This window comes from Ascaphus truei, chromosome 8 (genome assembly GCF_040206685.1).
Source record: "Ascaphus truei isolate aAscTru1 chromosome 8, aAscTru1.hap1, whole genome shotgun sequence".
Taxonomy (NCBI): domain Eukaryota; kingdom Metazoa; phylum Chordata; class Amphibia; order Anura; family Ascaphidae; genus Ascaphus; species Ascaphus truei.
The window spans coordinates 83,526,593-83,538,801 of record NC_134490.1 but is presented as its reverse complement, the minus strand read 5'-3'; positions in this window follow the sequence as shown (position 1 = coordinate 83,538,801).

Below are 12,209 nucleotides of genomic sequence, written 5' to 3'. Positions count from 1 at the left end.
GTCAGTGAGAGTATTAATGTGTGGATGCGTCCCTGGCAATGAGAGTATTAATGTGTGGATGTGTGCCTGGCAGTGAGAGTATTAATGTATCGATGTGTGCCTGGCAGTGAGAGTATTAATGTGTGGATACGTGGCTGGCAGTGAGAGTATTAATATGTGGATGCGTGCCTCGCAATGAGAGCATTAATGTGTGGATACGTGCCTGGCAGTGAGAGTATTAATATGTGGATGCGTGCCTGGCAGTGAGAGTATTAATATGTGGATGCGTACCTGGCAGTGAGAGTATTAATGTGTGGATGCGTGCCTGGCAGTGAAAGTATTAATATGTGAATGCGTGCCTGGCAGTGAGAGTATTAATATGTGAATGCGTGCCTGGCAGTGAGAGTATTAATGTGTGGATGCGTGCCTGGCAGTGAAAGTATTAATATGTGAATGCGTGCCTGGCAGTGAGAGTATTAATATGTGAATGCGTGCCTGGCAGTGAGAGTATTAATATGTGGATGCGTGCCTGGCAGTGAGAGTATTAATATGTGGATGTGTGCCTGGCAGTGAGAATATTAATATGTGGATGCGTACCTGGCAGTGAGAGTATTAATGTGTGGATGCGTGCCTGGCAAGCAGTGAGAGTATTAATATGTGGATGCATCCCTGGCAGTGAGAGTATTAATGTGTGGATGCGTGGCTGGTAGTGAGAGTATTAATGTGTAGATGTGTGCCTGTCAGTGAGAGTATTAATGTGTGGATGCGTCCCTGGCAATGAGAGTATTAATGTGTGGATGTGTGCCTGGCAGTGAGAGTATTAATGTATCGATGTGTGCCTGTCAGTGAGAGTATTAATATGTGGATGCGTGACTCGCAATGAGAGCATTAATGTGTGGATACGTGCCTGGCAGTGAGAGTATTAATATGTGGATGCGTGCCTGGCAGTGAGAGTATTAATATGTGGATGCGTACCTGGCAGTGAGAGTATTAATGTGTGGATGCGTGCCTGGCAGTGAAAGTATTAATATGTGAATGCGTGCCTGGCAGTGAGAGTATTAATATGTGAATGCGTGCCTGGCAGTGAGAGTATTAATGTGTGGATGCGTGCCTGGCAGTGAAAGTATTAATATGTGAATGCGTGCCTGGCAGTGAGAGTATTAATATGTGAATGCGTGCCTGGCAGTGAGAGTATTAATATGTGGATGCGTGCCTGGCAGTGAGAGTATTAATATGTGGATGTGTGCCTGGCAGTGAGAATATTAATATGTGGATGCGTACCTGGCAGTGAGAGTATTAATGTGTGGATGCGTGCCTGGCAAGCAGTGAGAGTATTAATATGTGGATGCATCCCTGGCAGTGAGAGTATTAATGTGTGGATGCGTGGCTGGTAGTGAGAGTATTAATGTGTAGATGTGTGCCTGTCAGTGAGAGTATTAATGTGTGGATGCGTCCCTGGCAATGAGAGTATTAATGTGTGGATGTGTGCCTGGCAGTGAGAGTATTAATGTATCGATGTGTGCCTGTCAGTGAGAGTATTAATATGTGGATGCGTACCTGGCAGTGAGAGTATTAATATGTGGATGCGTGCCTCGCAATGAGAGTATTAATGTGTGGATGTGTGCCTGGCAGTGAGAGTATTAATGTATCGATGTGTGCCTGGCAGTGAGAGTATTAATGTGTGGATACGTGGCTGGCAGTGAGAGTATTAATATGTGGATGCGTGCCTCGCAATGAGAGCATTAATGTGTGGATACGTGCCTGGCAGTGAGAGTATTAATATGTGGATGCGTACCTGGCAGTGAGAGTATTAATGTGTGGATGCGTGCCTGGCAGTGAAAGTATTAATATGTGAATGCGTGCCTGGCAGTGAGAGTATTAATATGTGAATGCGTGCCTGGCAGTGAGAGTATTAATGTGTGGATGCGTGCCTGGCAGTGAAAGTATTAATATGTGAATGCGTGCCTGGCAGTGAGAGTATTAATATGTGAATGCGTGCCTGGCAGTGAGAGTATTAATATGTGGATGCATGCCTGGCAGTGAGAGTATTAATATGTGGATGTGTGCCTGGCAGTGAGAATATTAATATGTGGATGCGTACCTGGCAGTGAGAGTATTAATGTGTGGATGCGTGCCTGGCAAGCAGTGAGAGTATTAATATGTGGATGCATCCCTGGCAGTGAGAGTATTAATGTGTGGATGCGTGGCTGGTAGTGAGAGTATTAATGTGTAGATGTGTGCCTGTCAGTGAGAGTATTAATGTGTGGATGCGTCCCTGGCAATGAGAGTATTAATGTGTGGATGTGTGCCTGGCAGTGAGAGTATTAATGTATCGATGTGTGCCTGTCAGTGAGAGTATTAATATGTGGATGCGTGACTCGCAATGAGAGCATTAATGTGTGGATACGTGCCTGGCAGTGAGAGTATTAATATGTGGATGCGTGCCTGGCAGTGAGAGTATTAATGTGTGGATGTGTGCTTCGCAGTGAGAGTATTAATGTGTGGATGCGTGGCTGGTAGTGAGAGCATTAATATGTGAATGCGTGCCTGGCAGTGAGAGTATTAATATGTGGATGCGTGCCTCGCAATGAGAGTATTAATGTGTGGATGCGTACCTGGCAGTGAGAGTATTAATATGTGGATGTGTACCTGGCAGTGAGAGTATTAATATGTGGATGCGTACCTGGCAGTGAGAGTATTAATATGTGGATGCGTGCCTGGCAGTGAGAGTATTAATGTGTGGATGCGTGCCTGGCAAGCAGTGAGAGTATTAATATGTGGATGCATTCCTGGCAGTGAGAGTATTAATGTGTGGATGCGTGGCTGGTAGTGAGAGTATTAATGTGTAGATGTGTGCCTGTCAGGGAGAGTATTAATGTGTGGATGCGTCCCTGGCAATGAGAGTATTAATGTGTGGATGCGTGCCTGGCAGTGAGAGTATTAATGTATCGATGTGTGCCTGTCAGTGAGAGTATTAATATGTGGATGCGTACCTGGCAGTGAGAGTATTAATATGTGGATGCATACCTGGCAGTGAGAGTATTAATATGTGGATGTGTACCTGGCAGTGAGAGTATTAATATGTGGATGCGTACCTGGCAGTGAGAGTATTAATGTGTGGATGCGTGCCTGGCAAGCAGTGAGAGTATTAATATGTGGATGCATCCCTGGCAGTGAGAGTATTAATGTGTGGATGCGTGGCTGGCAGTGAGAGTATTAATGTGTAGATGTGTGCCTGTCAGTGAGAGTATTAATGTGTGGATGCGTCCCTGGCAGTGAGAGTATTAAGATGTGGATGCGTGCCTGACAGTGAGAGTATAAATGTGTGGATGTGTGCCTGTCAGTGAGAGTATTAATATGTGGATGCGTGCCTGGCAGTGAGAGTATTAATATGTGGATGCGTACCTGGCAGTGAGAGTATTAATATGTGGATGCGTGCCTGGCAGTGAGAGTATTAATATGTGGATGCGTACCTGGCAGTGAGAGTATTAATATGTGAATGCGTGCCTGGCAGTGAGAGTATTAATATGTGAATGCGTGGCTGGCAGTGAGAGTATTAATATGTGGATGCGTGCCTGGCAGTGAGAGTATTAATATGTGGATGCGTGCCTGGCAGTGAGAGTATTAATATGTGGATGCGTGCCTGGCAGTGAGAGTATTAATGTGTGGATGCGTGCCTGGCAAGCAGTGAGAGTATTAATATGTGGATGCATCCCTGGCCGTGAGAGTATTAATGTGTGGATGCGTGGCTGGTAGTGAGAGTATTAATATGTGGATGCGTGCCTCGCAATGAGAGCATTAATGTGTGGATACGTGCCTGGCAGTGAGAGTATTAATATGTGGATGCGTACCTGGCAGTGAGAGTATTAATGTGTGGATGCGTGCCTGGCAGTGAAAGTATTAATATGTGAATGCGTGCCTGGCAGTGAGAGTATTAATATGTGAATGCGTGCCTGGCAGTGAGAGTATTAATGTGTGGATGCGTGCCTGGCAGTGAAAGTATTAATATGTGAATGCGTGCCTGGCAGTGAGAGTATTAATATGTGAATGCGTGCCTGGCAGTGAGAGTATTAATATGTGGATGCATGCCTGGCAGTGAGAGTATTAATATGTGGATGTGTGCCTGGCAGTGAGAATATTAATATGTGGATGCGTACCTGGCAGTGAGAGTATTAATGTGTGGATGCGTGCCTGGCAAGCAGTGAGAGTATTAATATGTGGATGCATCCCTGGCAGTGAGAGTATTAATGTGTGGATGCGTGGCTGGTAGTGAGAGTATTAATGTGTAGATGTGTGCCTGTCAGTGAGAGTATTAATGTGTGGATGCGTCCCTGGCAATGAGAGTATTAATGTGTGGATGTGTGCCTGGCAGTGAGAGTATTAATGTATCGATGTGTGCCTGTCAGTGAGAGTATTAATATGTGGATGCGTGACTCGCAATGAGAGCATTAATGTGTGGATACGTGCCTGGCAGTGAGAGTATTAATATGTGGATGCGTGCCTGGCAGTGAGAGTATTAATGTGTGGATGTGTGCTTCGCAGTGAGAGTATTAATGTGTGGATGCGTGGCTGGTAGTGAGAGCATTAATATGTGAATGCGTGCCTGGCAGTGAGAGTATTAATATGTGGATGCGTGCCTCGCAATGAGAGTATTAATGTGTGGATGCGTACCTGGCAGTGAGAGTATTAATATGTGGATGTGTACCTGGCAGTGAGAGTATTAATATGTGGATGCGTACCTGGCAGTGAGAGTATTAATATGTGGATGCGTGCCTGGCAGTGAGAGTATTAATGTGTGGATGCGTGCCTGGCAAGCAGTGAGAGTATTAATATGTGGATGCATTCCTGGCAGTGAGAGTATTAATGTGTGGATGCGTGGCTGGTAGTGAGAGTATTAATGTGTAGATGTGTGCCTGTCAGGGAGAGTATTAATGTGTGGATGCGTCCCTGGCAATGAGAGTATTAATGTGTGGATGCGTGCCTGGCAGTGAGAGTATTAATGTATCGATGTGTGCCTGTCAGTGAGAGTATTAATATGTGGATGCGTACCTGGCAGTGAGAGTATTAATATGTGGATGCATACCTGGCAGTGAGAGTATTAATATGTGGATGTGTACCTGGCAGTGAGAGTATTAATATGTGGATGCGTACCTGGCAGTGAGAGTATTAATGTGTGGATGCGTGCCTGGCAAGCAGTGAGAGTATTAATATGTGGATGCATCCCTGGCAGTGAGAGTATTAATGTGTGGATGCGTGGCTGGCAGTGAGAGTATTAATGTGTAGATGTGTGCCTGTCAGTGAGAGTATTAATGTGTGGATGCGTCCCTGGCAGTGAGAGTATTAAGATGTGGATGCGTGCCTGACAGTGAGAGTATAAATGTGTGGATGTGTGCCTGTCAGTGAGAGTATTAATATGTGGATGCGTGCCTGGCAGTGAGAGTATTAATATGTGGATGCGTACCTGGCAGTGAGAGTATTAATATGTGGATGCGTGCCTGGCAGTGAGAGTATTAATATGTGGATGCGTACCTGGCAGTGAGAGTATTAATATGTGAATGCGTGCCTGGCAGTGAGAGTATTAATATGTGAATGCGTGGCTGGCAGTGAGAGTATTAATATGTGGATGCGTGCCTGGCAGTGAGAGTATTAATATGTGGATGCGTGCCTGGCAGTGAGAGTATTAATATGTGGATGCGTGCCTGGCAGTGAGAGTATTAATGTGTGGATGCGTGCCTGGCAAGCAGTGAGAGTATTAATATGTGGATGCATCCCTGGCAGTGAGAGTATTAATGTGTGGATGCGTGGCTGGTAGTGAGAGTATTAATATGTGGATGCGTGCCTTGCAATGAGAGCATTAATGCACCGACACACTTTATTCGAGCAAATACCCGGTATGTACCTGGCAGATACCTGGAATGCGCCGCTCCTCACCTCTGACAAGCCCCGTTGCATTTGCCTTTCCAGCCTGGGTTCATGCCTGGCTGACGGGCGGCTGATCTGTTAAATGATAATGATTAGGATTTAATAGGCTGCAATGCTTCGCGTGTCTACCAGATGGCATAAATTCCTGAATTGTAATGCATTATATATTTATATACTGTGCAGTATTGCAGCCAGAGGGAATAAAATGCTTCAATCCCTGCTTGGAAAATACCTCAATGCACTCGGGCAGAAAACAGTCACTTACCTCAATACACCCGGGTATACCCGAATTCGTGGGACTAGCCAAGCTCGAATAAAGTGTGTCGCCAGTGTACGTGCCTGGCAGTGAGAGTATTAATATGTGGATGCGTGCCTTGCAATGAGAGTATTAATATGTGGATGCGTGCCTGGCAGTGAGAGTATTAATATGTGGATGCGTGCCTGGCAGTGAGAGTATTAATATGTGAATGCTTGGCTGGCAGTGAGAGTATTAATATGTGGATGCGTGCCTGGCAGTGAGAGTATTAATATGTGGATACGTGCCTGGCACTGAGAGTATTAATATGTGGATGCGTGCCTGGCAGTGAGAGTATTAATGTGTGGATGCGTGCCTGGCAAGCAGTGAGAGTATTAATATGTGGATGCATCCCTGGCAGTGAGAGTATTAATGTGTGGATGCATGCCTGGCAGTGAGAGTATTAATGTGTGGATGCGTGGCTGGTAGTGAGAGTATTAATGTGTAGATGTGTGCCTGTCAGTGAGAGTATTAATGTGTGGATGTGTGCCTGGCAGTGAGAGTATTAATGTATCGATGTGTGCCTGTCAGTGAGAGTATTAATATATCGATGTGTGCCTCGCAATGAGAGCATTAATGTGTGGATACGTGCCTGGCAGTGAGAGTATTAATATGTGGATGCGTGCCTGGCAGTGAGAGTATTAATATGTGGATGCGTACCTGGCAGTGAGAGTATTAATGTGTGGATGCGTGCCTGGCAGTGAAAGTATTAATATGTGAATGCGTGCCTGGCAGTGAGAGTATTAATATTTGAATGCGTGCCTGGCAGTGAGAGTATTAATATGTGGATGCGTGCCTGGCAGTGAGAGTATTAATATGTGGATGCGTACCTGGCAGTGAGAGTATTAATATGTGAATGCGTGCCTGGCAGTGAGAGTATTAATATGTGAATGCGTGGCTGGCAGTGAGAGTATTAATATGTGGATGCGTTCCTGGCAGTGAGAGTATTAATATGTGGATGCGTGCCTGGCAGTGGGAGTATTAATGTGTGGATGCGTGCCTGGCAAGCAGTGAGAGTATTAATATGTGGATGCATCCCTGGCAGTTAGAGTATTAATGTGTGAATGCATGCCTGGCAGTGAGTGTATTAATGTGTGGATGCGTGGCTGGTAGTGAGAGTATTAATGTGTAGATGTGTGCCTGTCAGTGAGAGTATTAATATGTGGATGCGTCCCTGGCAATGAGAGTATTAATGTGTGGATGTGTGCCTGGCAGTGAGAGTATTAATGTATCGATGTGTGCCTGGCAGTGAGAGTATTAATGTGTGGATACGTGGCTGGCAGTGAGAGTATTAATATGTGGATGCGTGCCTCGCAATGAGAGCATTAATGTGTGGATACGTGCCTGGCAGTGAGAGTATTAATATGTGGATGCGTGCCTGGCAGTGAGAGTATTAATATGTGGATGCGTACCTGGCAGTGAGAGTATTAATGTGTGGATGCGTGCCTGGCAGTGAAAGTATTAATATGTGAATGCGTGCCTGGCAGTGAGAGTATTAATATGTGAATGCGTGCCTGGCAGTGAGAGTATTAATGTGTGGGTGCGTGCCTGGCAGTGAAAGTATTAATATGTGAATGCGTGCCTGGCAGTGAGAGTATTAATATGTGAATGCGTGCCTGGCAGTGAGAGTATTAATATGTGGATGCGTGCCTGGCAGTGAGAGTATTAATATGTGGATGTGTGCCTGGCAGTGAGAATATTAATATATGGATGCGTACCTGGCAATGAGAGTATTAATGTGTGGATGCGTGCCTGGCAAGCAGTGAGAGTATTAATATGTGGATGCATCCCTGGCAGTGAGAGTATTAATGTGTGGATGCGTGGCTGGTAGTGAGAGTATTAATGTGTAGATGTGTGCCTGTCAGTGAGAGTATTAATGTGTGGATGCGTCCCTGGCAATGAGAGTATTAATGTGTGGATGTGTGCCTGGCAGTGAGAGTATTAATGTATCGATGTGTGCCTGTCAGTGAGAGTATTAATATGTGGATGCGTGACTCGCAATGAGAGCATTAATGTGTGGATACGTGCCTGGCAGTGAGAGTATTAATATGTGGATGCGTGCCTGGCAGTGAGAGTATTAATATGTGGATGCGTACCTGGCAGTGAGAGTATTAATGTGTGGATGCGTGCCTGGCAGTGAAAGTATTAATATGTGAATGCGTGCCTGGCAGTGAGAGTATTAATATGTGAATGCGTGCCTGGCAGGGAGAGTATTAATGTGTGGATGCGTGCCTGGCAGTGAAAGTATTAATATGTGAATGCGTGCCTGGCAGTGAGAGTATTAATATGTGAATGCGTGCCTGGCAGTGAGAGTATTAATATGTGGATGCGTGCCTGGCAGTGAGAGTATTAATATGTGGATGTGTGCCTGGCAGTGAGAATATTAATATGTGGATGCGTACCTGGCAGTGAGAGTATTAATGTGTGGATGCATGCCTGGCAAGCAGTGAGAGTATTAATATGTGGATGCATCCCTGGCAGTGAGAGTATTAATGTGTGGATGCGTGGCTGGTAGTGAGAGTATTAATGTGTAGATGTGTGCCTGTCAGTGAGAGTATTAATGTGTGGATGCGTCCCTGGCAATGAGAGTATTAATGTGTGGATGTGTGCCTGGCAGTGAGAGTATTAATGTATCGATGTGTGCCTGTCAGTGAGAGTATTAATATGTGGATGCGTGACTCCCAATGAGAGCATTAATGTGTGGATACGTGCCTGGCAGTGAGAGTATTAATATGTGGATGCGTGCCTGGCAGTGAGAGTATTAATGTATCGATGTGTGCCTGTCAGTGAGAGTATTAATATGTGGATGCGTACCTGGCAGTGAGAGTATTAATATGTGGATGCGTGCCTCGCAATGAGAGTATTAATGTGTGGATGTGTGCCTGGCAGTGAGAGTATTAATGTATCGATGTGTGCCTGGCAGTGAGAGTATTAATGTGTGGATACGTGGCTGGCAGTGAGAGTATTAAAATGTGGATGCGTGCCTCGCAATGAGAGCATTAATGTGTGGATACGTGCCTGGCAGTGAGAGTATTAATATGTGGATGCGTACCTGGCAGTGAGAGTATTAATGTGTGGATGCGTGCCTGGCAGTGAAAGTATTAATATGTGAATGCGTGCCTGGCAGTGAGAGTATTAATATGTGAATGCGTGCCTGGCAGTGAGAGTATTAATGTGTGGATGCGTGCCTGGCAGTGAAAGTATTAATATGTGAATGCGTGCCTGGCAGTGAGAGTATTAATATGTGAATGCATGCCTGGCAGTGAGAGTATTAATATGTGGATGCATGCCTGGCAGTGAGAGTATTAATATGTGGATGTTATCCTGGCAGTGAGAATATTAATATGTGGATGCGTACCTGGCAGTGAGAGTATTAATGTGTGGATGCGTGCCTGGCAAGCAGTGAGAGTATTAATATGTGGATGCATCCCTGGCAGTGAGAGTATTAATGTGTGGATGCGTGGCTGGTAGTGAGAGTATTAATGTGTAGATGTGTGCCTGTCAGTGAGAGTATTAATGTGTGGATGCGTCCCTGGCAATGAGAGTATTAATGTGTGGATGTGTGCCTGGCAGTGAGAGTATTAATGTATCGATGTGTGCCTGTCAGTGAGAGTATTAATATGTGGATGCGTGACTCGCAATGAGAGCATTAATGTGTGGATACGTGCCTGGCAGTGAGAGTATTTATATGTGGATGCGTGCCTGGCAGTGAGAGTATTAATGTGTGGATGTGTGCTTGGCAGTGAGAGTATTAATGTATCGATGTGTGCCTGTCAGTGAGAGTATTAATATGTGGATGCGTACCTGGCAGTGAGAGTATTAATATGTGGATGCGTGCCTCGCAATGAGAGTATTAATGTGTGGATGCGTGGCTGGTAGTGAGAGTATTAATATGTGAATGCGTGCCTGGCAGTGAGAGTATTAATATGTGGATGCGTGCCTCGCAATGAGAGTATTAATGTGTGGATGCGTACCTGGCAGTGAGAGTATTAATATGTGGATGTGTACCTGGCAGTGAGAGTATTAATATGTGGATGTGTGCCTGGCAGTGAGAATATTAATATATGGATGCGTACCTGGCAATGAGAGTATTAATGTGTGGATGCGTGCCTGGCAAGCAGTGAGAGTATTAATATGTGGATGCATCCCTGGCAGTGAGAGTATTAATGTGTGGATGCGTGGCTGGTAGTGAGAGTATTAATGTGTAGATGTGTGCCTGTCAGTGAGAGTATTAATGTGTGGATGCGTCCCTGGCAATGAGAGTATTAATGTGTGGATGTGTGCCTGGCAGTGAGAGTATTAATGTATCGATGTGTGCCTGTCAGTGAGAGTATTAATATGTGGATGCGTGACTCGCAATGAGAGCATTAATGTGTGGATACGTGCCTGGCAGTGAGAGTATTAATATGTGGATGCGTGCCTGGCAGTGAGAGTATTAATATGTGGATGCGTACCTGGCAGTGAGAGTATTAATGTGTGGATGCGTGCCTGGCAGTGAAAGTATTAATATGTGAATGCGTGCCTGGCAGTGAGAGTATTAATATGTGAATGCGTGCCTGGCAGTGAGAGTATTAATGTGTGGATGCGTGCCTGGCAGTGAAAGTATTAATATGTGAATGCGTGCCTGGCAGTGAGAGTATTAATATGTGAATGCGTGCCTGGCAGTGAGAGTATTAATATGTGGATGCGTGCCTGGCAGTGAGAGTATTAATATGTGGATGTGTGCCTGGCAGTGAGAATATTAATATGTGGATGCGTACCTGGCAGTGAGAGTATTAATGTGTGGATGCATGCCTGGCAAGCAGTGAGAGTATTAATATGTGGATGCATCCCTGGCAGTGAGAGTATTAATGTGTGGATGCGTGGCTGGTAGTGAGAGTATTAATGTGTAGATGTGTGCCTGTCAGTGAGAGTATTAATGTGTGGATGCGTCCCTGGCAATGAGAGTATTAATGTGTGGATGTGTGCCTGGCAGTGAGAGTATTAATGTATCGATGTGTGCCTGTCAGTGAGAGTATTAATATGTGGATGCGTGACTCCCAATGAGAGCATTAATGTGTGGATACGTGCCTGGCAGTGAGAGTATTAATATGTGGATGCGTGCCTGGCAGTGAGAGTATTAATGTATCGATGTGTGCCTGTCAGTGAGAGTATTAATATGTGGATGCGTACCTGGCAGTGAGAGTATTAATATGTGGATGCGTGCCTCGCAATGAGAGTATTAATGTGTGGATGTGTGCCTGGCAGTGAGAGTATTAATGTATCGATGTGTGCCTGGCAGTGAGAGTATTAATGTGTGGATACGTGGCTGGCAGTGAGAGTATTAAAATGTGGATGCGTGCCTCGCAATGAGAGCATTAATGTGTGGATACGTGCCTGGCAGTGAGAGTATTAATATGTGGATGCGTACCTGGCAGTGAGAGTATTAATGTGTGGATGCGTGCCTGGCAGTGAAAGTATTAATATGTGAATGCGTGCCTGGCAGTGAGAGTATTAATATGTGAATGCGTGCCTGGCAGTGAGAGTATTAATGTGTGGATGCGTGCCTGGCAGTGAAAGTATTAATATGTGAATGCGTGCCTGGCAGTGAGAGTATTAATATGTGAATGCATGCCTGGCAGTGAGAGTATTAATATGTGGATGCATGCCTGGCAGTGAGAGTATTAATATGTGGATGTTATCCTGGCAGTGAGAATATTAATATGTGGATGCGTACCTGGCAGTGAGAGTATTAATGTGTGGATGCGTGCCTGGCAAGCAGTGAGAGTATTAATATGTGGATGCATCCCTGGCAGTGAGAGTATTAATGTGTGGATGCGTGGCTGGTAGTGAGAGTATTAATGTGTAGATGTGTGCCTGTCAGTGAGAGTATTAATGTGTGGATGCGTCCCTGGCAATGAGAGTATTAATGTGTGGATGTGTGCCTGGCAGTGAGAGTATTAATGTATCGATGTGTGCCTGTCAGTGAGAGTATTAATATGTGGATGCGTGACTCGCAATGAGAGCATTAATG